This window comes from Falco punctatus (assembly GCF_963210335.1).
Source record: "Falco punctatus genome assembly, chromosome: 2".
Lineage (NCBI taxonomy): Eukaryota > Metazoa > Chordata > Aves > Falconiformes > Falconidae > Falco > Falco punctatus.
The window spans coordinates 48,203,478-48,227,510 of record NC_137581.1 but is presented as its reverse complement, the minus strand read 5'-3'; the positions used below and the strand labels follow the sequence as shown (position 1 = coordinate 48,227,510).

At 35.5% G+C, this 24,033-nt stretch overlaps 1 long non-coding RNA gene across 1 annotated transcript in view; it reads left to right on the top strand.

Moving 5' to 3' along the window:
* The first annotated feature begins 4,773 nt into the window (after nucleotides 1-4,773).
* LOC308058733 overlaps nucleotides 4,774-24,033 on the top strand; it is a 59,044-nt gene continuing 39,784 nt past the window's right edge. Inside the window, exon 1 of the long non-coding RNA XR_013925939.1 lies at nucleotides 4,774-24,033. This exon is cut by the window's right edge and continues 16,346 nt beyond it. This is a non-coding gene — a long non-coding RNA (uncharacterized lncRNA).

Here is a 24,033-nt window from a genome sequence, read left to right as displayed (position 1 = left end):
AGTAGAAGTATAAAGGGTAGGAAAGAAATGATGAAACAAAGATCTGAGGTGACAGGAGAAGGTAGGCAAGCAGCAGTCAAACCATATTGCATAAAGACAGAAGGAAAGATGATAGGACAGGAAGGAATAAGTTAGATCTAAATAAATAAATAAATAAATAATAATAAAAAAAAACAAAACCAAAAAACAAACCAGGTTTACAGTGATAACAGAAAGGAGTATTTGTCATGCTGCAAAAACAGGAAAATAAATGGAGTAAAAGAGAGCACACTACTTGGTATAGGAAAAGAAAATCTACTCAGGAGCATCTGGTTTAGAAGTCGATCAGCTAAAGGTAAAGAAAAAATATGACACCTCTTAACTATCAGTATGTTTTATTAAAACATTGTGTGCTCACTAATTATGATGAGGGTTTTTTTACTGCATAGAGGAAATCAATAGTCATACAGACAGGAAAGTGTGGTTTAAAATGTGTACTGTTCATATATTATACAGAAGTATAAGTGTCAAAAAGAGTAGAAAGAGAAAGAAAAAACACTAAATACTTTCAAGATGATACAGAAAGTGTCCTGAAGGTCAATAAATCATATAAAGCAAGTACCTGTTAATTTTGATTTGTGGAATAAAATAATCTTCCCCCTACTCCCCCCCCCCCCCCCCCCTTCTTTTCCTCCTTCTACTATGAGCTTTGCCACACCACTAAAAAAGCACAAGCAATAAATATATATATCCTTACCTCTCGAAGTCTCTTATGGTTCCTTTCCTTTCTTACAGTAGAAACAAAGTCTTACCTGACATCTCAAATAATCAAAATAGCAGAAATGCCATGGTTCACAGACAGCATTGGCAGCTGGCATGGAATTATAAATACATCTGGTGTCATACAAAGTCAAGCATTCTATTTTAGAAAGATGAGATAGACTAGGATGAATTTTAAGTAAAATCGTGATCAATATATTCATTTATTGTACCTCTTTATGCTTGATTAAATAAAATCATTGACTTCACTTTTTCCCATTTCTGCTTTACTTTTTCTCAATTTCCTATGGGTTGATTTTTTTTTAAAAAAAGCATGACTATGTGCTGCCCTGATGCCACAGGTGAACACTACTGTACAGTCCTACCTAACTTGTTGCCAGGAGCAGCTGTGGGAGAACTAAATGTGGTGAAACTGGCAGCAGAGCTCAGGTGGCGAGGCATGCAGCAGTAGCAGCAGTAAGTTCCATGGCTGTGCATTAGATCGAGGTGGACGGGTTGTTCCTGGAGTCAGGGAAACCCAAGCAAGGGCCAAGAGCCCCTCCAGGAGCCAGCAGCTCTTAGTCTTAGCTAAATATCATACAGCTGGCCTTGGCTCATTGATCCAGGCTGTCCAGATCCCTCTGCAGAGCCTTTCCTCAAGCAGATCAACACTCCCCCCCAACTTAGTGTCATCTGCAAACTTGCTGAGGGTGTATTCCGATCCTCTCATCCAGCTCATTGATAAAGATATTAAACAGAACTGGCCCCAGTACTGAACCCTGGGGAACACCACTTGTGACTGGACACCAGCTGGATGGAACTCCATCCACTACCATACTTTGGGCTGAGACAGCCAGCCAGCTTTAACCCATTGTGAAGTATACCCACGTAAGCCATGAACCGCCAGTTTCTCCAGGAGAATACTGTGGGAGATGGTGTCAAAAGCTTTACTAAGGTCCAGGTAGACAACATCCTCGGGCTTTCCCTCATCTGCTAAGTGGGTCATCTTGTTGTAGTGGGAGATTGGGTTCCTCAAGCAGGACCTTCCTTTCATCAACCCATGCTGGTTAGGCCTCATCCGCTGGCTGTCCTGAACATGCCACTTGATGATGCTCAGGATGATCTGCTCCACCACCTTCCCCAGCACCAAGGTCAGGCTGACAGACCTGTAGTTTCCTGGATCCTCCTTCCTGCCCAACTCATAGACGGGAAATTTACATTTCAGTAGTGCCCAGTAACAGGACAGGGGGCAACAGGCACAAACTGCGACACAGAAAGTTGCATTACAAAATATTTTAATTTTACAGAAATATTCTCATTACACCTTCTCTAGAGACATTCAAACCTTCCTGGAAACAGTTCTGTGCAACCTGCTGCAGGTGAATCTGCTTTAGCAGGGGGTTAGACTACATGATTTCCAGAGGTCTCTTCCAATCCTGACCATTCTATGAATCTGTGAATCCTGTTTGGTTTTGTACTTGTGACCTAGTGCTGAATTAGTTTTTGAAACATAAATAAGAAGTTTGGGCGATAGAGACTGACCTCATGGATTTACCTTAATGACTTAGATCAATTTAAAATTAAACACTGAACGCTATAGATGTCATCTTTCATGTCCTCTGTGCTCTCCTTTTTTACTCTATAGGGATGTATTTTCAGAAGAAACAATGCATGGTAAAGGATAGGATAAAAGCAATTTTGTTCATGTAACATGATGTCATGGTGCTTAACTAATTTTACTGAATGTAGCATTAAAATGAAGAAACTTCCAATCATGTTATGTGCTTGATACAAAAAGACTGAACAAAATTATAGTGAATAAAGTGCATTTAAAGATAATCCAATAAAGAAGCAAATACACAGATTAATTTCTCATATGCTGGGTTCTTTGGCAAATCTATGCTTGATGTCTGTATGGGGAGCAGAGAGAGAGCAATTAAACAGGGCTTCATATGTTTTCTGAGAAACAAGAAGACAAATGCTGTTAGGGGAAGGAGCTGGTCAATCCTAGAAGTTTGTCATCCCTCTGGCTTTTGTCTAGGTGTCTTGGTTTCAGCTGGAATAGAGTTATTTTTCTTCTAGTAGCTAGTGTAGGGGAATTGTAGGGGAATTGTAATGGAATGAAAGCAGGTTAATTAACATTGATAATATACAGCTGTGGGCTGGCTTCAGGGGCGGTGGGTTGGCTGATGTGGATATTGTGCAGCTGTGGCTGGTTCTTGCTGAGTAGTTAAATAGCACCGAGGAGTATGGATGAGTGAGACCTGGAAGGGATGAAGGAAGTAGAGTGAAGAAGAGAGTTCTGGATGAAAAGAGACCTGGAAGAAGCAGAAAGAAGAAGGACACCCAGCTGAGGAGAGGCTGGCTGAAAGAGGAGCCTGGAGAAGGAAAACCCCACTGCAGCAGAGGCAAGAAGCAGGGTGGGCTGGCCTGAAGAGGATGGAGAAAACAGCACAGACCATAGATGAACTTTTGAAACCTTGTGGGGGATTGGTGGCTGTGCTAGGGCAAGGTGTGGGAGCTAATTATTGAAGTTAACCTGGTATGGGATGGTAAAAGCCTTGTTACAGCTGGCTAGTTTTGATAGTGCTGTGACAGTTTGGATTTGGTGTGAGAGCAATGCTGGCAGCACACTGATAGTTTTGGTTGTTGCTGGGTGATGTTTATACTCAGTCAAGGACTTCTCAGTTTCTTGAGCCCTGCAAATGAGAGGGTTTGAGGGGCATGGGGAATTGGGAGGGGACACAGGCAGGACAGCTGACTCCAACTAGCCAAAGGGACATTCCATATCATGGGATGTCATGCTGAGTATATAACCTGGGGGAAGAGGGAAGGTGGGGGCCTTTAGCATTATGGTGTTTGTCTTCCCAAGTCATTATTATGCATGATGGAGCCCTGCTTTCCTGGAGATGACTGAACACCTGCCTGCTGATGGGAAGTAGTGAATTAATTCCTCGTTTTGCTTTGCTTACATGTGACTTTTGCTTTGCATTTTAAACTGCCTTCATCTCAACCCATGAGGTTTCTCACTTTTTACTCTTCTGCTTCTCTTACCCATCCTGCTGCAGGGGGAGTGAACAAGTGGCTGTGCAGTGCTTAGTCGCCAGTCAGGGCTAAACCACAATAGTCAATACCTGGTCCCGGTGTGCAATTATGTGTTCAAGCCTAGATCTTTTTAGGGAGAGATCCAGGTTTACCTTAGCCTCTCTCACACTCCAAGCTGTATGAATGGAAAAAAAAAACATTAGACTGCATCAGAGTAGTACCTGATACTGTTTTTCAAGGCACCTATTTTTTGTAAGATGTTATACAATGGCAGGGGAGATGAAACCAGTGTCTAAAACCCTACACTGTGTTCATACAGTAAACATCTTACTTTCACTACATCATTACACTAGTTCCTCTGATGACAAATTCTTAATCTTTTCCCTTAAGCCTAAAGGAGATAAGAGGCTTCATGTTTTGCAAGACTTCTGTTAATGTGTTTTTGTGCTATACGTTTACTACACTGAACTATCTGTTTTCAACAACTTTGCAAAAAAAATCTGACTTGACCAAAACCAAAAGGATAGTGAGAATCTCAAGCAGCACACAATTTATGCCAGATTGTCAAAGCACAGGTTCAGATAAGCTGTGACCAAGCATCTGAAGTTTGGATAACCTTCTGAATTTGTGCAGGATAAACTCAACATAATTCAGATAAAGAGCAGAATGAGCACTCGGGAGCAAAAAATAAGTCTCTCCTTGTCTCATGTATTCAGAGAGAGCTAGATGCTTTATAGTTGAGAAAATGCATCTCAATGTTTTTCAGAATTGTACCAAAACTTGTTTTTCTCATCAGTGGTTGAGATAGTCTTCTGTTTTTGTTTCAGTGCTACAATAGAGTTGGCTAGCAGTGGGTATGAAAACTTAAGGCATTTTGAAATAAGTTAGTTTTTTAAGATTCACTGAACTAAAAATTAAAATAACAATAACAGCAAATAATGTTTAACAATTATATATCTGCAGGTAAGACCTATATGCTAAAAACCCACCCAAACCTGCAGACTGCTATGGAGAAGAGATCATGACTTTTTCTGTTTTTTAGCATGAAACTAGGAAAGTTCTAGAGGAACTTCAAAGTTATGTTATAGTCAGATTTCTAAAGCAAGGTAATCTAGGTGCTATAACAGAATGAAATATTGCATTCCTCCTGGGAGGCAACATTTTTATGGTAGCATTTGGCAGAATGCACAAAGGGGTTAAGGAGAAATTAATGAAAGAAAAGGTTATATTTCAATGAAAAAAAATTATGCAGACATTGTATTGCAAATAAGAGTAGCTTTAAAAAGGGACAAACAAAAAAGGTAATTGATCATAAATTCCACTGATTTTTAAGAAAGCATTTTGCAGTCCTTCATCTGAATTGTAACCATAGTCCCATAACAAACCCCCCTGTACTAATCATCAGTGCAAAGCTTCTATTTTCTGTAAATTTAACTTTGAGCAAAAGACTATTGTGAACAGTATGCTATTAATGTAGTGTTCACTCACACTGCATTTCTTACTTAGCATTGACATGTATCGCAATAAGAGGAAACATTCAGACACTTAAGAAAGCAGTATGCTGTGTACACTGTAACTGCAGTATATTGAAAGATTGATGTTTTTCTGTGTACCATGTTTTGCAGGTCAGCCAACTGAAAGGTAAAAGCAAACAAAGGTATTAGTGAATATAAATAAGAAATGAGAATTTAATGGAATAGATACTTTTTCTATACAGATATCAGCTATGTATATGTTAGTGTATGTTAAGCCTGAGATTTCATCATTGAATACCTAAAACAATAGGTTCAGACTACGATAGATACAATTTAAATTATTTGAGAAGAAGAGACAGTTTCTCATTTTTCTGAGAAGGAAAAATGTTTTTTATAATCCCTAAGAATGTATATCTAGAATGTACCTGTGTAGAATATCTGGCCAGGGTAAACTTAAATCTTTTCTTTTCAAGGGTGACAAAATCCTTCATTATAATTTGGAAGTTTAAAACAATCTGTCAAAATAAACAAGTAAATCACTAGTTCCAAAATTACTGCTCTCCCACCCAGAGACTGTACCATCATGATACACCTGCCATCCTCACTTCCCTAAATTTTTTCAACTGGCCTTCCAGTAGCTATTGTAATAATATTGATCTCTGTTACTGTCTAGCTTGTTATAGGCCAGCTGTTGTTCCTTGACAAAAAGAAAGACTTCATCAAGGAAAAGACTGCAGCAACTGACAGGCAAAACATAAAGGGGAATCAGAGGACAGAAAGATCATCTGTACTGCTATGTCCATATCAAATTAAGTCACATGCTCACATCATGTATAGCATTGCAACAAATGAAACGTCATGCAAGCATTCAGCATAGTGGCTACGGGAACACTGACCCCAAACTGCAGCAGGCATTTCTGGTAAGTGATCTGTTGTCATTTAAATGCTGACTATTTCTAAAGATTGATAACAGAGGCAGCAAATTCTAGTTTGTCTTCGGTTAAAAACCTGTGTTTAATTAAATCTCAAAATATTTTGCTGGTAGTACCTTTCTCCTGATTTTAAAAACTGCATTCATTTGTAACAATTACCAAGTAAATGCAGTCTTTCACCTGATGTGCCAGTTATTTAAAAAGCTAAATCATATCCTAATAACATTCTGCAGGTTTCAAAAGTATTGTAGTGAAAGGGAGTCAAGGAACAAAGGTTTGTCATGCTAGCTACAGTCTAACATTCTGAAATGGTACAGGAAAGAAATAATCCTGTACAGTTAATTTTGTTGGTTTGTAGTAAATTAATTGAGGTCTGACCCAGTCTTTGTACTACTTTGAGAAAGCTTCAGTGTTTTATATATATCGCTTACTTTTACCAAGTCGATATTTCTTTGCTCCACTGTGAGCTGGGTTCTGTCTTCCCTTGCTACCTTCTTTAGTGAGCCAAAGCTATTATTACTTTTCATACTGTAATAGCTGAATGCTGCCCAGCAGCCCCTAACCACCTCAATTCCCTCTGCTTCTCAAAGCATAAGATTGGAAACTGACATTGTTGCAACTTTCACAAGCTCATTGAACCCGAAAGACTAAGAAAACCTTGTTAAATGCCTCAGCAGACAAAGGAATATATATAAAAAAATCAGAAATGTAGCACAAAATCTGTGCTCAACCAGTGTGCAAAGACTGCAGTCAAATCAGAATTATGAAAGGAAAAATGACAATAACACAGTGCAAGAGTTATTACAGTGTTTTTATTCATGGAAATCTAAGGGTAACAAGAATACAAAAGCTGTGAAAGGAAAAAAAAATGGCTATATTAAACCCGCCATATATTAGATCACCCTCAGATTGTTATGTGATATCTACATTTGGGGAAGGAGATTATAAAAGTAATTATACTTATTTATTTGTCCAATTACAGAAAAATAAAATAATCATACTTTTGATATATTAACGTTTTTCTTCTTGTAACTACATTTTTTAGCAGGATAGCAGCAGGAACTTTTCTAATTTTCTATCAGTTGTTGGAAGTGACGTATGTATGTGGGACATACAGTTTTGTGCATATTTGTCTAGTGCCTGTCCTGAAAGACTTATTTGTAGTGTTTCTGGCTTTATCTGGGGGTCCAGATTAAAACATTCAAGTTCAGGACTCTCTATGCCATTCTTGGTGTACTACAGATTGAAATTCTTTTTATAGACAATAAAGGAGAAATTGCTGTGAAGAGGAACAATTTTCTAGACTCCATCAACTTTATTGACTTGGTCATGATATTTGAATAAAGTATTCCTAAATTGTTGAGAAAAATATTTGAATACAAAATTGTCATAAGTTCTTATTAAATAATTTACCATTTTTTCAGTGTTTTATGTCTGTCTCTGCTTTTGTGTAGAAAACAAATCTTAGATTGCTTGAAACTGTTTACCTTTTGCCTTTTTAGTGCCTTTCAGAGTATTTTTGTTTCATTATTGACTGGAAACTTCTCTAATCATTTTTTTAATTCAAAGTTATTAATAAAGAACAAAATCTTTCATCCCCCCCAAAAATTAGCAATGAATCATTAAAGGTTCAAAAATCTTTGGATTTGTTCCACGGAGCTGAAGTTGTGTCCAAATTTCTAAAGACAGCTGTCACATTAGTCTTTATATAATATGTAACAGCTTATAATAAACTGCATGTTATTTTGAACATTTTTGCCAAGTATAAAGTTTCCTGATCTGCAGATGTTTCAATCAGACTGATTAGAACAAAAATTTATAGTAGTTTTGTATTGTTTTACACTCGTTTTTTGACATGAGAAATCACAGGCATGTTTTCCCAAAGGAATTGGAAAAGGACCTTATTAGGAATCTTCCAGTGTACCTGCTTTATATAATTTTGTATTAATACTAACCATGGATGCTAATACTAATAATCGTTCATGATGTGTGTATAGAAGATCTGCTGGCTTGGTAAATTACCCCAACTTTTGGTAGTCAGAAAAAAAATACCTCAAGGCTGTTATGCAAAGTCTGTAGAAGGTGATGGGGACTTCCTTGCTGTATCATCATGCAGAATAACCCAAGTTCTCATACCAGGTAGAGTTCTTTCAAAACTGTTCAGAGAATATAAAACTGCATTCTATGACAACTTATTTTGTTCAATATTAACAAGAAAAAAATGTTATTTTGACCTATTGAAAAATTGTTCAGTTTATTTAACATGTATATAATTGTTTAAAAACATCAGAAACAAACACTGAAGAAACAGGAGATTGTGTATAATCTCTTAAGTCTGTTATATCTGGAGTACTGGGAATATGAGCTCTTATTTTGTTTTAGTTCCAAGATTAATTTTTAAACTGTAAATTCTGAAGTTACCTGTTTTAAAACATTACAAATTTTTGGCTGAATTATTTTTTAAAGAAAATAACTAAGATATTAGTAAGACTTCTGATGTCTTCACCTTTTGCTAGACATTACATAATAGTGCCTAAATTCTCTTTTATTGGGAAACACAAAAAAACCTGAAATTATTTGGTTTCTGAAGTCATAAGGACAAGAAAAGTTATTTATAAATATTGTCCTTGTGGTGGCTTTTGCAAAAGTGTAATATTTTATTCTGTCCTATCTATATGGGATCTCTGAGAACATTCATCTTCTAAACAGTTTTTCTCCTAGGCACCTCAATGTTTTTACTGTAGAAATATTCAAACACCCAGCAGTGCCTCTTCTGCTCTTATCATAATCTGTGAAAATAGGTATTCCTGGAACTTAAGATGTCTGTATTGTATACAGACAGTTAAATTCCTCCTTTAATAATAATTCCTGCCTTTAACAGGAGGCAACAAAGCCAACTGTAATGAATGCACTGGTAACATTACTTGTGATACTTTTTCTTCAGTAAAATAAATTTCAGCCTGTACAGAAAATCACTTCTGATATTAAGACATAGTTTACAGAGTTTTCCCCTTATATTGGGGAAAAAATGAATTAAGCATCTACTAGGGTGATGATTTTACCAAGAGTTCTAGCAATTAAATGGTTATCTAAATAACTTGAAATATATGATATTATGCTGTTCATTTTTTAAGAATCTTCATTGTCTAGCTATAATATTAAAAATATATTTTATCATTGTTTCACTTCTCTGGCATTTCACATAGTACCACTGTCAATATTTTTAGCATTTTGGCCAAGGTCTATTATGTATGGTAGACTATTTTAAAATCTAGGCCAAAGCAAAATCCAGCAGAATCATTACACTTACGCTACCACAAAACCTCTCAAAACATTTTTTTTCTCACACCCGTTATTGCTTATGCTAAACTCTGTAAATCTTGTGCCAAAGAATTTTAATTTTTACTAAAATTTGATCTATACTGAGAATTTAAAATTTTCCTGTTTCTTTGAAGCATGAGACAAAACTTTGTTTCACATTTACACAGAAGCATATCATGCATAGCCAAATACCAGACATAATTAATGAAGAAATGTCGGTCTCATAGAACAGAGATATATAATGTGCATGTTTGAAGGACTATTTAATGTTTCCTTTAAGAGTAACCTTTTATTCTTTATTCATTCATTACCATTGTCTTGTTCTGCAATGTTCCTCATCACTGAGCTCAGAAGGAATTCTAGAACTGCAGAATCACAGAACAGACCAGATTGGAAGGGACCTTGAAAGGTGATCTGGTTCAACCTTTAATGGGAAAGCCTAGATGAGATTACCGAGCACCCTATCCAGTCTCATATTGAAAACCTCTAGTAATGAGAACTCAACCATGTCTCTGGGGAGGTTGTTCCAGTGACTGATCTCACTGTAAAAAAAATTTCCTATGTTCAGTTGAAAACTTTTCCACTGCAACTTGTACCATTGCCCCTCACCTTCTCCATGTGGCTTGTGGAGAAGTGGGCAAAGGGATGAGAAAGACACATGCTTGCTCATCTGAAACATTTCCCCAGTGCCTGGCTTTGGGGAGCTTTATTCAGCATGCTAGCTGATCCCATTTCATACTACCTCTTCTTTTTTGTGTACCTGTGTTATGGCTGAAGAGCCTAATTGCCTAAAACTTGTTTTTGTATTCAACTCTGAAAAGTCAGAAATTTATAAATGTCACCTTTGATTTGATGACTTGCCCCACTTCCCCCCCTCCCATAAATTTTAATACAATTAAGTAAAGAAATGGGCTGTGTTTACAGTATGGTTTTTAACATAAATATATTTTTGTGTTAGTATTTTTCCTGTGTCGATATTTTCAGATATTTGAACATTAAGGGATAACATGGATATGTGGAATGCTGTCTTCATGACTTCTTAACATTTCATGCTTATTGTACTGTATGTTTTTGATTTTACTGTATGTATGGATGCTTAAATTAAGTTCATGAAACAAAGAACAAGCAATTTTCATCCTAGAAAAAGAACATTACTGGAAAGAAATGCTGACACTGCACATGGATTTAAATTTTGTCACAAATTAGGATGAGATTTAAGAAAAAGTCCAATATCTGTAGAAATCTTCTAAGGAATTTAGTCTTATCTCTAGTTCATACTGATTACTTGCAAGTATCTTACATTGATTTTGTTTAACTTAAAAATAAAACTAGTTAATCTGAACTTGAAAAGTAATGGTGTGCTTTGCTTTATTTTCCACAGCTATAATTTCCTCACTGAAAAATCAGATACATGTACTTTAGTATAGCTTTTACACGTATTTGATTATTTCTTTAAATATATTTATATCTATTACCTTTATTTTCTTTTCATTGCCTTTACTGGTGATGTCAACGTATGTTCCACTATCATCATGTCTATAACTCACCCACTTGGCCACATTAATCTCCCCACTTCTTTCTGCAAAAATGTACATAGCTTTTATAAGAAATTAAAATTGTTTCCTAGTCTCTCTCTACTCCAGCTTTAAAGCACTTGGTCCTTTCAGCATATCTGTATCACTTAGACTAGTTTTAGTCATCACAGCTTCTATTGCAATACATGGCTCAAGTTAACAGATTTTTCCATCACATAAAATCATAAAGAAAGGTATATTCTTGCTTCCAACTGTTGCTGTTTTTCAGGCTTAGTTCATTCATTATGGTCATTAAAGACCTAGTGCGTGATTCAATTCTTCCACACAACTTTCTGGTGAAATTTGACATGTCTCATGATATGCCCTGATCTCCAGGTGCAAGTCCACTAGAGCACTGTTCTACAGTATGTCCCATGTTGTATCTGTTGGCCATGTGCATGTGTCTTGGATACCTCAAATATATTCAAATGGTTATATACTTATGTTTAGACAAGTGGAACTTACAATTGATACAAGTAATAGAATCTAAAAGTAAATTAAAGGTGGATATCTACTGCAGGGTGAGCTGAATACTCGCCTGAGAATTTTGGCTGGATTTCAGTCAGCTGTTTGCTTACAGCTATTTCTGTGGGCCAGTGCATGGACCGGTTCTTATTTCTGGTTTAGTTAGTGTCTCATAGCTTGTGTCTGTACTGCTCATGTTTGAGGTCTGAGAGGGCTGACTAGTGGGTTCCACAAACCCTGGTGTTTTGCAGTGATTTGGACTTGATTATTTTCCAGCAGATCTTTGTCTAGAGAGTAGCCTGCCTAACACATTTTATGCCCTTATATCCTGCATACCATATCACTGTTTGCATTCTTGTTGAGAACCACAATGGAAAACCTTTTACAGCTTTGTTAATTTTAAGAGAAACTATTTAGTGCTGAATTCAAATGCTTCATTGTAAAGTTATCTCCTCACAGTTCTGTAGGTGTCTTGTGGTGACCACTCTTTTCTGCCCCTAGAAAAAACTGGGAGCAACTCTGAGCTTTATTTGGTCAGCCTTTTAACAATTGCTGTGGTTCTTTAAGAATTAATATTTCCTTCTAACACTCTGAAGAGAGCGAGATAGTTGCCTTGAAAGCCCACCATATTTATGCTTTTATGCTAAAATTTGTGTTTTCCACAAATCTGTGCTAAATAATGCTGGAGGTCTAAGCTAGGCATAGGAAATGAGATATGATATCTGGTACAGTTCTGTCATTAGTGATTGAATATTCTTTAAATCTACCCATTTACAAAAAACACTCCTCTGTTTTGTCTGGGCAGGGATGTTGTCCTGCCCTAGAAGGAAATCCAAGCACAACCTGACATGAGTGGGTGACTGGTATAAAAAGGGCTGTGGAGAAAAGCATGGTGTGATCCAGACTGACCCTACATAGGTATCCACTGAGACAGGAAAGGAACAAGAAAAGAGAGCTCAAGTGATCTGCCTAAGAGTAACTGCTAAAGCTGAGTGAACAATAAATAATGTGTTTGTCTTTGAAACTGAAGTGAACATAGAAATCCAATCTTTATCATTTTTCTGTTACTTATAATACTTGCCAATTTGGAAAATGAGTAATTTAAGTACATTATTTTATTTTTCCCTCAAAGAAATTTGGCATATTACAAGAGCTGACAGATTTGAGAAACCTCCTATGAACATTACTTGAATGTGTCGATTCAGTTATAAATACTTCCTGTTCAAAATTGATTTTTTTTTTCCTTTTACTTATGAAAATCAGGGAGCTACCCTTAACAGGACCCAGTTATCGGCACACAAATTTGGAATGTTGATGAACAACAGCATGAGGATTTAAATTCACTTCTGTCATAAGCTGGTTAAGTGTCTCAGTTACCAGACTAATGGTTAGTCTCTTGCTTACTGAAACAAAAATTAAACAGGCATGGTTTCATCAAGGCTGTGCTAAATCAGATTTCTTTTTATAATTTAGCACATTTTATGCTACAGGGGATGGGTGGGTGGGTGGGGTAGGGGATGAGGAAGATTTCTTATCCATCTTTATTCAAGAGGTAGTCCTTTAACATCACACATTTCAATTTTTTCTTATTCTTCTATTTCTCAGTGCTTTCTTTTCTACATGACTTAAATGTCTGTATTAATCCTCTGCTTCTTAGGCACTCTGAAATAAACAAACAAACAAATAAATTATTGTTGCTTAATGTACAATGTCAGAACAGGAAAACTAAGCACACATCATCTTAGTGAAGCACATCAGGGTTGGTTGAAGTCTTGATAAACCTTAAGCTATAGCATTATGTATGTCTTTCAGAATTTAGTTTTATTCCTCAAGCAATTCCCTTTCAAAATCAGTTTCTTTCTTACCTAATTTCAATTAACATCCCTGAATTCAGGCACCAATAAAGAGCATAGGAAACAATAGCATAATAAAGTCAGTGTCACAAGAAAAAAACAAACAAACAAACAAAAGATTTATTTTGTTTCTAATCTAACATTAACAGTACATAGTTGAAAATAAAATTTCCTTTCAAAAGCAATAAGAATTCAAACATAATCTTTGACAAATGTGTATATGTAGTCCAATATGTTTTCATGAAATCGATCTTGTTGAACATAACAGAGCTGATTTTTCCTCCCAATAGACAGCCTATATCTATTCATTACACAGTTTTCTTTCATTTTGCCTCATAGCTAGACCTTTTATAAAGAAAAAAAAGAAAAGAAAAAACAAGAGAAAAAATAGAAAAAAAATGAAAAAAAAAGAAAAAAGAAAAAATCCTCCATACATTGACATTCTGAAAATAGTCCGCAAAAGCTTATAATATTTACAACAAACTCCTGTCACATTATTTTGAAGTTGTATGTCTTGGTGTAGCTAGCTTTACCCAAATAATATCCATAGATATCTAAATTTCTAATTGATTCATTAACTTCATGGTAAATGAACTTCTAAGTAATTGTATGATTCATTTTTTAACTATAAAGATCTTGGTTAGTTTTTTTTAAAAAAACAAAAGCTATAGGGTACTCACTGAACTAACTATGAAAGCACAAAATGAATTTTTAGCCCTGCTATGTTTTAGGTGAAGCACTATCCATAATTTTAAGTAGATAATAATAATAATAAGTATATAATAATTATCCATAATTACTCAAATAGCAGTACAAATATTACAAATATATTTAAGGTATATTTAGAGATATATTTAAGTATCTTACTCTTAATTCTTTCTTATTTAGATAATATAGTACAAATATCAACACAGCTTGTGAAATTTTCTACTAGGTATCACTGATATGATCTTTTTTTTTTCTTTTTTTTGGGGGGGAGTCCTTATTGTATAGCCATCAAGATGTCAACTGCATGACTAATTGTTGTATTTCTTTCTTACGCATCTTCTGAAAGCAAGATGATTGTGCATCTTATAAATATTACCTAGCTTTCTAGACAGCAAATGAAAACTGAAACCTGAAGAAAAAACAAAATGTAATCTACATTAAATTATATTTTTGTGATAGAAATGTTTCTTCTTTCCATTTCTAATTACAAAATGTTCTTTTGCTACTGGCTGTTCTATTAAATTTTTACAATAGTCAGTTGACATACAACCTATACTGCATATTTACACAGAGTAAATACTTCAGATTATGCAGCATTTAAAAGTCTGAGGTACATAGTAAAACAATTACTAATTAAGGTGCAATCTCTTTAGGAATGTAAGTGAATTGTAAATGCGAATTTCAAAGCTGGAAATAATTATATTGGCTGAATTAATTCTTGCTCCAAGTTTTGTTCATTGACACATATTGAATGAGCTCTTGTGTTATAACCCTGCAGACATATTTCAGTATTTATTATCTATGCTGACAGAAACAGCTAGGAGTCAAACTAATTTTTCCAAATTATAGAGATCAGCTGCAAAAATTTAAAAATATTCAGAAAAGAAGTAGCAGTCTTGTTTAAGGTGGTATGTAGTATCATGAGGCAGCTATTTGCTGCCCACACCCATTAAGTCCCTCTCCTCAGCCCATATACATTTTTATCTTATTTGGTTATCAATTCCACATGTATCTCAAAGACAGAAAGGATGTTTTGTAAAAATTCACATAGTACATTTGAGGCTATCAGATTTCTGCTAAATATGGAGCTAAAAAAGCTGAAGTCTTTTTAGATATGCAACTTGTGATTCTTATTGTACTGTTGTAGATACTCATCTATCTCTAGACGGCACTGACTGCTCAGAAAGGTTTGGGCTCCACACCTCCTGCACCACCTGCATCCCAGCTTTATCTTGAGGGAACCGCCACATTCTGTTCAAACTTCATCCCTTCCCTGATTACCGTAAGAAGGAAATTTCTAGGCCATGATCTCAAATCACACAGACAGCAAGATTATGCTACATTAGATGATTTTGGAAGAGGTGGGGCATACAGGACTTTTTGGCAGAAGATCTAATAATGTCTGTGTTTTAAGTATGCTTTGTGCCTATGTACCAGACCCAGTTACAGACAGCCCGAGGCTTGCCTGTTGTGTTTCTGAAGCTGGTGACAGTTCACAAGCCAAGTGTAATATTCATTGCCTGCCACGTATCTTTTCTCCCCTTATCATCTGCATTATAGCATTAGGCCACTGCCCACTTCCCATTCTAGGTCCTTGTAGTTTTTCAGCAGATTAGGTATCTACTGATCAACTGTTGAAATGAAATAGCTAAGAAAAAATAATACAGCTGGAAGTACGCTGCAATCTGGGGTGACATGCTGCAAGAAGACACATTTCTCAGCAACAGTCCAGAAAGCGTGTTTCTGTAGTATGTTATCCTGTGCTGTTAACCTCAAAACACATGGCAAGAGGTCAGATGATGGCCCAAACCGTGAGCTTCATGGAACTGGACAAACATAAAGACAGCTTTATAAATTTGTAGTTCAAGGAGAGGAGACAGAAAATGAAAGTGATGAGGCCAGAAGGATCCAGGCAGATAATACAGGCTTTATAGACAGATCTGTGCTGCAGGTCATAGTGAGTGTTAAGTTTGTGCCAGACATTTATCCACGTACATGAGAGGTAAGTCTTCAGAACATGATGGAACTTCCACAATTTCCTTTCATGGCACTAAGCAGAAATACAATTCTACTGTGCAATTTTTCCCTCAGAATCACAATTCTTTTCTAATTCCGAGGTGTACTTTGCAACAAAGGAGTTTAGAGAACATGAGGGCAAGACAGTGGTGCTCCATTAGACCTGCATGGATCAAAAGGGAAGATCCAGAACATTTGTGATGTATCACCTAAAACATAGGATCACTGACCTTTTAAAAATCTGAATTATGTAGAATATATTTCAAGGGAACAGGTAAGGATAGATGAGAGAAAAACATGTGATGGAAAGATGGTAGAAGGGGAAACATGAAGAAATGACTGGATATTCAATCTCAGCAGAACACAAGAGCTACCATCCCTGACAGGCAGGGTGCCACCAGACATCTGCTTTAGATAACATGGTAACTCCCAGCTCCTTATGGTTTTCTGCAAGCAATATGGAAGGAGATGCTCACATTTCAGCAAGCTATGACTGAACATGGTATTGGCAGAAGGGTAGTGCAGCTGGTGTCAGAAGATATTTGACAACAAACTATCAAACAAGTCAAGAAAAATTCAGAACACCATTTTTAATGAACAATATTACACTCTGGTCCTGTTCAGAATAATATTAAAGTGAGTCAACAGACAGATCTTCAATGTAACAAGTATTATTTCTATCAAAATATCAGTTTAGATTTGTGATCACAAAGTATCTCCACAATTTTTCTTCTCTGGTTCCTTTACTATGTGAAAAACATGTTATACTGTTCTGATAATCAATTCATTACACCCAATAAAAATAAACAAAGATAATGTATGTGTGCATGTTATTTATTTTAGCTATTTCTTTATGTAGACATATATTACTTCTGGTAAAAGGTAGAGAGGAGTGGAAAGCGCTTGTGAAAAGCACTGAGGAAGCATCACACAGCACCGCTTGAAAGGTAATTATTCAGATGCAACCACATTTTTGATGAAAAGGCTGATTAATTCAGTAGTGATATTCGTCATAAGTTCTATATTTACTGGATTGGACTAAACTTGGCACAAAGATATATCTGTAGTACAATAGATTTTTTCATCCAACTTGCATCCAACTTGCATCACACCATTAATCTATTCACTCCACTAATTTTTTCAATTACATTCAGAATATCATAACCTTTACGCCAGAAAGTTGTTAGTTACAATTCTTAACAAAAAAATCATTAGGGACAAGAAGTGTTCATTTGAAAATTATTGCTTTGGACATTTTTTTATAAATACATCATTTTATAGTAAGGATATATGTTTACAGTGGTGACATTGTGCTTTCAGTCAATTGCAACTTGCCAGATTTAACTGCTCATACTAAAAACTACCTCAGAACATGTCTGTCTCCATTTCGATTCATCTTTTGAAGGTTATTTGTTCAACTTTCATCCAAAACTATATAAAGAATTTTAATAAGAAACTTCTCTATTGAGGAAACAGAATTATTATTTAGTCTTCACTGACACTGTCATCTGCTCTTTTTTTGCAAATGTCTTCTGACACCTGAACCATCAGAATAACCAAAAGCAAGAGTGGGTTGTTTTCCTCTGTGTGAACTGATAAACAGGAGATAAGACATAAATTAAATCAGTGACTGGTATTTTTTTAATCAACAAATTTGAATGCTTGACCTTTTGGAAATCAACAGAACAGCAAAAAAGAACCAAGAAACCTTCTTCTGAGACCATTTTTGGACCAGATTCTACTCAAATTTCAAATATTATATTGGGTAATTGCACAGTTTTTAAGAAATGTATTCAAAATAGCATTACAGTAAGTCTGAAGTATCAGTTTCCCTCAGGAGATGAATAAATGAAATCTGAGCTTCAACATGCTACAGTCAGATAGTGCAGCCTGTCTTCCCAAGGAACTGTGGTCTTCATAAACATGATTCACAACCTGCCTCCTTTCCTCTCTGTGAGACAAGCACACCCTGCACAGGCCTGAGGGGTATGGATGAGCAGAGGCTTCTGTTAATGCCTTGTACTGAAAATATTGCAGGCTGACAGGTCCTCAGGAGAATGCATGTGTTTATTTCCCCTGCTTGAGGGTGCCACTTCATAATGTCATACCGTAATCTGCCAGGGCAGGAGGACTGGAAGATGCTCAGAGAATCAGGCTGATATTAATTTTAGAAGGAACATTTCCCTGGATTCCAGATTAGCCTGGACAAATCTAAGAGTTTAGGGATTTATTTTCTAGAACATCTCTCAAAGAACTCAAATGACTGAGGTATAGGTTAGCAGATGTATCTTCCTTCTTAATTTTGAATTACCAGATGACCAGTTTGTGTGTTGAGAGTCCATTTTCTCAGATCAAAGGGAATTGCTCTGCCATCACTCCTATGGTCCCTAAGGTCAGTGGTTCAGAGGGTCTACTGGCAGTGGCTCCTTAGATGTAAATCCACATTCCTTACTATGTTTGAATAATAAAATAAAGGAATGAAAGTGATGTAGTTGTGTACTTCTGGCTCTGTTTATGAGAAATTTAGTCTTCAATGTACTCAGCAGAAAACTATCTGTAGTTTTAATACAGAATGAATTGGTCCTGCTCTTAACAAAGACTACAGAAAAAAATCTGTTTATCTATAATATTTACATTAACCTATAAGCTTTGACTTTAATTTTTGGTACTCATTCTTTAGTAGAATTTATCATTATTTTGATTTTGTAGCATTATTGTGTATAAGTACCTGTAATTGAATGGTAAAATATTAATAAATTTAGATTAATTTGGTAGGTGTATAGTCAGAAGTTCTATTGATTATTCTTTTTTAGATTTAAGATTATGAATTTCTAGCACTTACTTTGGCTTATAATTAATGGTCTTAATAAAATAAAACTGCAGGTAGCCATCAGCTGGTACATTCAGTTTAGAGGATATAAGATTTTTCCAAAACAAATGATTCAATGCTAATGCAAATTTCGTTTTGCTAATACTGAAATCATAACATGCCTGGAACCAAAAATTACACTTGAAAAAATTGCATTTGAAATTACTTAAAATTGTAAGTCTCTTGTTAAAACCCTCTTTTTTGAGCTGCAGTTTAATTTAACAAGTAGCACTGCTTCCATCAGCCAAATAGTTTGGGCATTGTTAAGGGGTATTCGTTGCCCAAGGTAATTGTTATTTGGCTAATGATCTATTTGGAAGCTATTGCAAGTTGAGCAGAAAGTAATTGGCACAATGAAGAAAATAATTTTCTTACAAATCAGACATCACAAATGATAGCCTAGGGCCCTAGACCTGAAAACTCTCATTTATGTATGTGCTTAATTTACACATGAGTAATCCAGCTCTAAAGGTAAGGCTATTGCTTGCTTTTGTTTGTTTTGCTTTTTCTACTACTCATTACTTTTGTCTTATATGTAATAAATACTAGTGATTTCTATGTCCTTAGTTGGTTTTAAAGATAAATCCAAAAAAGAGAATATAAGTGTACTCAGTTATATGCATGCTCCAGTCATGATCAGGCCCCACATTGTGGGGAGTACACGAGTCCCCCACTCTCCAGTTCTTGGGGGCTGTGGGTTGCACTGTAGCCATGGGAGATTTCTGCAAATAGATAACAACGTGGGGATTTTTTTCTTTTTTTCTGGTGTGTTTTTTTTTTGTTTGGTTTTTTTTTTTTTTTTTTTTTTTTTTTGAAAGCTTACAAAGAGATCAGCCTGCAATTTTGAAGATTTGGGGAAAATCTGTAGGCTTTGACTTTAACTCTGGTTAGAGTGAAACAACTTTTTTGAAGTAGGAAGGTTTTATGGTTTCCCAGATGTAGTCAAAACCTACTTTAAACTAGTCCCATCTAGAAATTATTTCTGCAGCTTTACGTTCAGGTTGATTTTTTTTTTTTTTTTAATTCCTCTCATTATTGTTTTTACACTACATAATCTTAATATGTACACTTTATACACACGCTTATATACTCACAGATACATAAGATATACAATCATGTGCAACCTGTCAGATATCCAATAATTAAATGCCTGTGTGAATTAAAATCATATTGATTGCAGAATTAATTAATATCAGGAATTAAATGTTGTTGCCAAGATTGCTAAAGATAAAATGTGATTAATTTAATTTTGAAGATGAGCACTGGTTACACAGGAAGAAAAAAAAGGATTAAAGCTTTTCCCAAAAGATCAATAAGATTGATTGAATTCTATATATATCTTTCTGTTTTAAGTGCATATGAGTGCAACTAACAACAACCTATAAGCTGTATATTTTAGGAATAAAACATTTTAAAGGACATTATTCCTGATTATGATTAGAAATATTTTTTTTTTCTTTGTCTTTGGGTGATTTCACTTTCCTAAATCAATTATTTTTCCTAGAAGCTATGTGAATAGAAGTGCTTTAAAGACTTGGCAATATTCTCTGTAACACACACTTTTATGGAGAAAGGATGACTGTTTTCTTAAAGACAATAAACAGAAAAATAAAATACTTTTTTATAAAATTGAAAAACATAAACACTTGCAGTTTAAAAATGAGTTATACTAAGAGTATTGGAGGAAATAAGATTGGTGAGATAAGAAAGGATAAATAATTTCACAGAGTTTTGAAGAATATGAGAAGATTAGATTAAAACTTTACACCTTTAAGTGTGTAGTTTTGAAGAGCTACCTATGTAGCTGTCTGATAGAACATATCCTAGAAAGGATAGCACAAAGACTGTCTCTCTTGGTGTAAGAAAGATTTAAAGGAAGTAAATTATGAGTGCAAATGTTTTTCCTGACATAGACAAAGTGCTGTGCATAGATGGGAAGCAGTGAAGCAGTACAGCAGTGACCTGACCTGAGCTGCCTTTGGTGCCTAGTAACTCCACACACCACCTCTCCAGTTCTGAATGACCACCATAACAGATGGAGCTCAAAGTCATGGACTAAATGAGCTCAGTGGACACTTTGTGGACATTAATGGATATTTTACAGGGTTGGTCTGTAGACTGAGAGAGTAATATCTGTGTATGTATCAAAGGAAAGGAAGAGGGTGGTGGGTTAATGAGGATATATTGGATAGTGGGCGACCTGAGCATGACAAAATTGGTATGGAATAAGGGGTGAAGTTTGTACTAATTTTGTCTGGGATAAAATTAAATTTCCTTGTAGTAGCTTGTATGGTGCTGTGGTTTGGATTTATGATAAAAACAGTGTTGATAATACAGCTATAGATGACCAGTGATTACAGAGTCAAGGTCCTTTTTCTTTCTCACCTGCTACCAACTAGGTTGGGGGTGCACAAGAAGCTGGAGGAAGGCACAGCCAGGAAAGCTGACCCCAACTGACCAAACGGATATCCCATACTATATGATGTCATGCTCAGGAATAAAAGCTGGGGGAAGGGGGGCGGGGGGGGGGGGGGGGGGGGGGGGGCGATAAATGGGGACCAAACAGAATATTTTACAAGCGTACTTACAAGGACCACCTTGTAAAATTGTAAAACCAGCCAAAATAGAACAAAAAACACTGTTGTAGGTCATACATTGTCCTAAAGGTGATCAAGTGTCTTCTCTGTCTACACAGATAGTTGAGTTAAAAACCCCAACAACCTAGGAATTTTTAAAAAATGGTATTCTACAATGTTTATTAATACTTCTAAATCTGTGAAACCTCTTCCTGCTTATACTCACACTAACGAATTTGCAGAGCTGGCCACATGGTGCATAACCTGAACTACTGAAAGTGACTTATATATTGATAGTAGCTTAATACTTTCCTAGAAATGCTGGGTATTATTGTTATTGATATTTATGAGGCATCATGAATGTAGGGGATGTTCAACAAGCAAAATTATTTGATGCTACTGCTTAACATAGCATCATTGAAATCACATAATATTGACTGTACATAAATATGTACATAAAATTTTTGACTTTGTGTATAAATATTGACTGTTTTGTATGTACTATCTGTTGCCTGGTAAGAGACAAAATGTTTATTAGAAGGGTGGAAACCTTAGCAAAGATATCATTACAAGATAGTATTTGAACATTAAAGTGCAAATCCATTGCCAAGTCCAAAGTAGAGGAGGGAAAGCAGTAGTACATTCTTAAATATAGCTTTTTAATATGACCACAATGCTTGATAGTCATCCAAATGAGGTTTCATTCCCCCCAGTGGAAGGAGCTCTCTGGGATCAAACTCCTGATTTCCTCTGTATTGCTCTGTGGCTGCATAAAATTTTGTGACTAGATTAAGTTTCTATACAACAGAAGTTAAGGCTCATTGGATCAGATACCATTTCTCACAGTAGTGCATACCATTACCCTTTCCTCAGTAAAGCTTTACCAAATAGTAGCAAGATTAAACAGGCTGTTTTTCAGATAATTAATAATTTAAGTGACTGCATGAAAAGAGGAAATTCTTGTTTCTACAGGCAATTTATTTGTATGTATTAAAACTACCTTTTTAACATTATTTTTCAGTACCTCTATTTCAGAATAATGGGGCAGTGTATCAGTTTTTTATGTTAGGTTTTTAAAAAGACCTTAATCCCTAATTCCATATTACACAGAATCCCTATGGAATAAGCCTTTCCCCTTTTTCCCCTTCTCTCCAGAAGAAAAAACATTTGAGAAGTCATTTGAAATCCTCCTAGAAATTATGACACAGTCTGTGTAAGGAATTAAGATGCAAAGTTTAACTGAAAAAATCAGGGGAGTTGGGTTGGGTTGAGAAACCTTTAGATCTTTTGTCTGTACATTTTAGAATCCTTTTGCATGATTCTTACATTGGTAAAGTGAAGAACAGAGTATTATTAGTTTGAGCAAGCTAGATACACTAGAGTGACAATACACTAAAAATAGAATTCAACAATAAGCTCCTTTATGAAGCCATCTGTCTGAAAAGTTATTTAATAATGTAGTTGGACAAGAAAGAATTTTCATCAGACTACTTTTCAAATATTCAGTTGTGTACTGAAACTAACAAGTACTTAAGGTTTGACATTATATTTATTTTAGGTTATTTTCTTCTCTTGATAGTTAAACAGTCATCTTAAGTAATGATTGTTTTCATTACATATTAGCTTTAAACATATGTTTTAAGTAAAACTTTAAATATTTTCTGGAGTTAGGCCTATTCTTTTAAAAGTTATTGAGTAACCAGATCATCATAGGTAATCAACCACAGGAATTTTCAGACAGTATAAAAAGTGACAGTTATCACAGTTTTGGGATATATATTTTGAAATAGTTGTAGAAATGTGATCTTTCTACACAGTATGATGAAAAGCCTTCTAAGACTGCAGTACAGGATTCGTTCTTCATATTATAGGTACCTAAATTACTTAGCTTCATCACCTGGGATATTTATGAAGTCCATAGAAGGAGGTTGGCATCTTTCAGTTCAGGCATAGCCTGATCATAGACGATCTTAACTAGAGATTTTAGTTCTCTAGAAACAATCACTTTCTCTTCTTGTACAGGAAACCTAAACTTGGGATGCCTAGCAAGGTAAAGATAGGTGGAAGCTAACATTAGGGACAACTAGCTAAATAAGGGGTCAAGAAGGCTTTCTCCATGTCAGTTCAGAAGGAAACTTGAGGGTTTTCTTGTTTACCTCTGCATGAAAGAGGATTTAATTTCAATAATTATGCAGTCAAACCTCATTTTAATAAATAATTTTCTAGGTAGGGCTTTAAGTTTAGCAGCTCATCCTTTTTTCCTGTTCTCAAAGCCACTACCATACTGAGAAATTAAATGACAGTTTAACTGAAATGGTAGTGCTATACATAGGAATAGCCAGCTGACAGTTCATAGTCAGTGATATATTGAAGACTGGATTTTACTTAAATAAATAAATAAATAAATAAAAATAAAGAAATAATTGGATATGACTTTGAAGTTGGCCTTAATTTGAGCGGT